At 51.6% G+C, this 6,109-nt stretch overlaps 2 pseudogenes; both read left to right on the top strand.

Annotated features, from left to right (window-relative positions):
* Window positions 1–1,154: 1,154 nt before the first annotated feature.
* LOC139228423 (U2 spliceosomal RNA) lies at window positions 1,155–1,334 on the top strand (annotated as a pseudogene).
* A 104-nt stretch (window positions 1,335–1,438) lies between these two features.
* LOC139228345 (U2 spliceosomal RNA) lies at window positions 1,439–1,540 on the top strand (annotated as a pseudogene).
* Window positions 1,541–6,109: the final 4,569 nt, after the last annotated feature.

Raw genomic sequence — 6,109 nt, 5'->3', positions numbered from 1 at the left:
ACTCCAGACCCACAGCAATGTGTTTGACTCTTAACTGCCCTCTGAAATGGCCTAGCAAGCTATTCAATTGTCAAGAAGACAGCTCACCACCTTCTCAAGGGCAATTATAGATGGGCAATAAATGCTGGCTTTCCCAGCGACGCCCACATCCTGTGAAGGAGTAAAATAAATATTTCTGTGGTAAATTGCATGAGAGAAAAATGATGTCCAGCATATCGCCAAATGTGCATGTGGTCCAAAAAAAATCCGCTATTGTTAAATATAGAAAGTCAGAGCAAAATGATCAAATGTGCAAAGAATAAAGAAAAACATTTATAGAGTGGGAGAGAGTCTGAGAGTGAGTGAGAATGATACAAGAAGTGGGAATCGAAAATCCACGCAGCCACTAATGTCAGCGTTACACCCAGAGGCAGGACTTCCTCCCTAGCATTGAACCCCACTGTAAATTGTGGAGTAAATACCCTAGGGCATTTCAGAAGTGCAACATAGCAGTAGAGCTCTGGGGGTATGAGTGCAGCTTTTAAAAGACCAAGTCTGGCTGAAGATTGCAGCAGCAGGCTGGGGCAAGACCAGGTAAATAGAAAACTTGGCACAATGAGTTGACTGTCAGGTAAATGTAATTCAATGCCTCCACACTCTCTGGGTCAGGTACTTGCATATGGGATGTTTCCAATTGCCAAAGAAGCTGCAGTGTACATAGCAAGGAGAAGGACTTGGGTAGAAATGATTAAAAGCAGATTTTTATATTTGTCATACATTTTAAATGCGTATACCAGCTGTATTTGTATTTCATTTATAAAATATTTATCTTTTATTTATATTTATTATCTCAGAACTCAAAAATAAGCCACAATTCAATTTCTGGAAGGATTGTATCATTATTTAAATTTGAAAGGTTTTGAATAAATGTAATGAGTTTAAACATATGCTTAAGGAGAACATTTTTTGAACACTAACTACTGTTGCAGAGATATTGGTAAAGATGCCAATTAATTAAATTACATTTTTTTTAAAGATTTACATATTTCTTAGAATTCACTATAAAACACCATATCCTAAACAGATGAGTAGTAATGGTAAAAAGCAATTTTCCTTATTAAATAGAGGTCTGTTTATTTATGCAAGTGTGATATGTGAGTGGAATCAATTTATTTATCGCTTCTCGGCCTTTTGGCTAAGATCAAGTGTAGTATCTGTTCTTATCAGTTTAATATCCCCTATGGGGACCAAATATTAAATTGATTTTTGGAACAGGGAGATAGAACAGGGGCTTGCTCCGTCCACTCCACGCACCGACCTGGTATTGCAGTGTTTCCAGGAATGGTGCAGCTTCCCCTCTCGGCCTTTTGGCTAAGATCAAGTGTAGTAGCGCAAAGTGATCTTTGGCGCTGGAGTTGATCTGACAAGAATGAACCAAAAAAAAAAAATCAATTTATTTATCGCTTCTCGGCCTTTTGGCTAAGATCAAGTGTAGTATCTGTTGATTGTGCATTCATATGCAAAGAAACTCGTTTTTCCAGTTTTGCTGGCTCTAGCCTTTGGCTTGGGCCAGGCGCCAATGGGAGAGAAGAGGAAAATCTGCATGTCGACCGACCATTCGGCGGGCCCGCAGGTCCGTCAGGGGGCGGGCCCCAAGCGCCGGACTGGCGCAAACAGAGATTGAGGGCTTCGGCCAAAACTCACAGCGAAAGGAGGAATCTGCAACCCGGATGGTGGCCAACCGAGCGGCGAACCAGGGCGTCCGAAACACCATCTGAGTGACGGTAAAGAAAGTGGATGGACAGACAACGATCAACCGGGACCTTTTCATGTAGAAAATCCTGCTGGGAACATGCGGCATGAAAGTCGCCGACATCTTCGCCTTGCAGGACCTCCCGAAGAGAGGTTACTTCGATGTGACCTTCAGAACCGTCGCCCTCTGCCTGAAGTTCCTGAAGGGTTTGAAGGAGGCGAGTGAACCACTGCGCTCAGTGCTAACTTGGGAGCCACTGTTCACCCTCCCGTCGCAGAGAAGACGCACTATCACAGTGCAAATGTACAACCCCCACATCCTGGTCATTGATGTGCTGACTTTCCTCGACAGGTATGTCGATGGGGCAGGACACAGCAGCGACGTGAAAGACATGCACGGGATACGGACCAGCAAGCGCCAGATCCAGGTCACCATGAAGGTGGACGCCAGTGGAACCATCCTGCACCCGCCCTCCAGCTTTGCCATCGGAGGTAGTCGGGGCCACATGGTGTACGCTGGCCAACCCAACGTGTGCCGCACCTGCGGAAAGGCAGGCCATATGGCGGCAAGCTGCAAGACTGTCATCTGCCGAAACTGCAAGAACGAGGGCCACCAGACAAAGGACTGTAAGGAGACCAAGTGCTGCAACCTCTGGTCTGGCTGGGCGCCTTTACAAAAACTGCCCCAAACGCAATTTCAGCAGTGCGCAGGCGGCAAAGAACATTGCACCAGAGGAGGAGGAAGCTGACGAACACAACGCTCCAGAGGAGAGCCACACCCTCCCCCCGACCAATGCCCCCGTGGACTCGGAACAAGACGGCGAGGAAGAGAACCCTGCTACCGCGAGCTGCGAGCCACCAGCAGCCAGCAGCGAACCTCTCCCCCAGCGCACCGAGTCCAGAAACGAGGAGACAGCAGACGATGAAGCGGGATGGCAGACAGTCAAGAAAAAGGCCCGCAAGCGCAAGGGGACGAGGCGAGCAAGGCCCCCTACGGAAACGACAGGGAAGAGGCGGCTATCAAGCTCGGCAGAAACCAGCGACGGCAGCTCGTCTGATGAGGAAAGGCGCCACCACCAAAGGAAGAGGCAATACGCCACCCCACGGCCACAGGCGACCGGGAGCAGTGAAGCGACCAACACAGCCCTGCCCCAGGAACCCGCGAGAAACAAAGTGCCCAGCGCACACGAGCTCCGGAACACCGAGAGCGAAGGAGTGACCAACGCAGACCAGCTCCGGGATAACGGGAGCAGCGAAGTGCCCAGCACACCCCACCTCCGGAATACCGGGAGCGACGCAGCGATCGAAGCACACCAGCTCGACACTGCCGCGAATGAGGAAAAGAGGGAACCACCAACAGCAGGCGAGGACTATGCAGAGGACATTGCGAACTTAATCACAAAACTGCAGCAGTCCCCTGGTCGAAACACCCCCACAGCAGAGGACAACGACCACGCCACCCCAGGTGTAGTAAATGTTGACGTTGATAGTAATAACTTACGCATGCTGGAACTGGCCATTGAGCAGTTGTCGGAACTTGAAAACGATGTATCTGAAATTGAAAACGATTCATCTGAAATGTAATGTTTGTAAATGTAAAAAATAGCTTTAAAATGGATGTAAAAATTGCTAGTATTAACGTGCGTAGCGTAAAATCGACCAAGCGATGTGTTTCCACCTTGGGGTACCTCGCCAAAGTCAAAGCGGACCTGCTGTTCTTGCAGGAGTGCGGTCTGCCGCACTTCAGCAGTTATCGGTAGTGGTCACGATGGTGGGCCCATGGACCATCCATATGGTCAGGAGGCAACGACAGCCGGTCTTCCGGCCTGGGCATTCTGCTGCGGGGAGGCCACTTCACCATCACCGAAGTTAAGGAGGTGGTGGGCGGCCGCCTCTTCGTAGCAGACGTAATGTACAAAAACTCCCCTCTCAGGTTAATTAATGTTTACGCCCCAGCTCTCAAGAACGAGAGGCTGGCCCTCTTCCAGCAGCTCCCACTGCTACTGGCAATGTCCAGGCCGGTCATTCTGGGCGGTGACTTCAACTGCATCATCGATGCGGCTGGACGATCCAGCAGAGCCGACGGCAAACTGGACGCCACGTCCAAACTCCTGATGGATGCGGTAAAAGATGCCAAGCTGTGCGACGTCTTCAGCAACCCTGCAGACGGAGCACCGCGCAGATACACCTGGTCGAGACCAGACGGGTCCGTCCGTTCCAGAATAGACTTCCTGTTTGTGTCCCACACGCTCAAAGTCAGATCCACCAACATCACGCCAGTGTTCTTCTCTGACCACTGCCTCCTACTGGCCGACTGTCGCCCACAGGAAAACCAGAAAGTTGGCAGAGTGAAACTGTTGACTCCGGAAAACGTTGAGGAACTCGAGGGATTACAAAGGTTGGAGAACCGTAAAGCCCCTCTGCGATTCCCCGATGCACTGGTGGGAAACAATCAAGACGAACATCAAGAGGTTCTTCATCCTCAAAGGTATTCAGCAGGCGAGAGGGAGACAGAGGGAATTGTCCCAACTCCAGGAGAGTATGCAAAACCTGCTCCTGCTGCAGTCGATGGGGGTCGATGTCGCGGAGGAACTCGAAGAGGTGAAGGGCCAGCAAGCCTCGCTCTTTGCTTCAGAGTCCTCCAAGATCATCTTCCGCTCCAGAGTCCGCTCCGTCGAGCAGGATGAGAGGTGTTCGCATTTCTTCTTCCAAAAGGTACACAGGGGGAGCTCTGTGATCACCAGCCTAAAGGAAGAAGACGGTTCTGTGACGTCTTCGCAGCCTGACATGCAGAGGATCAGCAAATCCTTCTATGCCAGGCTGTACGACGTCAAGCCTACAGACCACGCGGCCTCTCAGTCTTTCCTGTCGTCTATTTCGGAGGTCTTAGACGACAGCGAGCGGGAGAGTCTGGACCACCCGCTAACTCTGGATGAGCTGACAAAGGCCGTCCAGTCCTTCGAGACGAATAAAACTCCCGGAAGTGACGGCTTACCGGTCGAGTTGTACTCGGCTCTGTGGGACTGGATGGGCCCAGACCTGCTGGAAGTGTACGGGGGTATGCTTCTGGCCGGCAGCATGTCAGAATCGATGAGGAAAGGCATCATCACCCTCATCTACAAGCAGAAGGGGGAGAGGGAGGAAATCAAAAACTGGCGGCCCATTTCGCTGCTCAATGTGGACTACAAGATCCTGTCAAAGGTCATCGCCAACAGGGTCAAGCCTGCTCTTGAGCTGGTGATTCACCCGGACCAGACCTGCGCTGTCCCCGGCAGGAAGATCTCTGATAGCCTCGCGCTACTCAGAGATACGATCGCCTACGTGCGGGACAGGAGGGTGGACACCTGCTTAATCAGCTTAGACCAGGAGAAAGCCTTTGACAGGATATCGCACACGTACTTGATGGACGTGCTCTCCAAAATGGGGTTTGGGGAGGTTATCTGCAATTGGGTCAAACTGCTCTACACAGACATCAGTAGTGCAGTCCCAATCAACGGGTGGGAAACTCAAAGCTTTCCAATCAGATCTGGAGTCCGGCAAGGCTGTCCTCTCTCGTCTGTCTTGTTTGTGTGTTGTATCGAGCCCTTTGCCGAGTCCATCAGGAAGGATGCGGGTATTAGAGGGGTGACGATCCCAGGCAGCGGAGGCGCTCAGGTCAAGACCTCCCTGTACATGGACGATGTCGCCGTTTTTTGCTCGGATCCACAGTCGGTCCGCAGATTGCTTGCAATCTGCGACCAGTTTGAACTGGCCTCGGGAGCAAAGGTCAATCGCAACAAGAGCGAGGCCATGCTCTTTGGCAACTGGACCAACTGAGCCTCCATTCCCTTCACCATCAAGCCAGACTTCCTGAAGGTGTTGGGAATATGGTTCGGAGCGGACATGGCATGCGCCAAAAACTGGGACGAGCATATCGCCAAGGTCAAACAAAAACTGGGATGGTGGAAGCTGCGCTCCCTCTCCATGGCAGGAAAGAACCTGCTCATCAGGAGTGAGGTGCTCTCGGTGTTGTTGTACGTGGCACAGGTTTGGCCCATCTCACGCTCCTGCGCCGCGGCAGTCACCCGGGCCGTCTTCCACTTTGTCTGGAGGTCCAAAATGGACCGTGTCCGCAGAGACACGATGTACAAATCTCTGGACAGTGGAGGAAAGGACGTTCCGAACGTGGCCCTCATCCTGATGGCCACCTTTGTGTGCGGCTGCATCAAGCTGTGCACAGACCCCCCAGTACGCAAACACCAAGTGTCACTACGTGTTGAGGTTCTACCTGTCCCCGGTGTTGCGAAGGATGGGTCTGGCCACGCTGCTGCGAAACGCCCCACCAGCTGGACCATGCCTGTCCACCTGTCCTTCGTGGAAAAGTTCCTCACAAGAAACC

This window comes from Pristiophorus japonicus, chromosome 17 (assembly GCF_044704955.1).
Source record: "Pristiophorus japonicus isolate sPriJap1 chromosome 17, sPriJap1.hap1, whole genome shotgun sequence".
NCBI classification, from domain to species: Eukaryota; Metazoa; Chordata; class Chondrichthyes; family Pristiophoridae; genus Pristiophorus; species Pristiophorus japonicus.
Note: the sequence above shows the minus strand (reverse complement) of the source record. Positions and strands in the feature narration are given on the sequence as shown.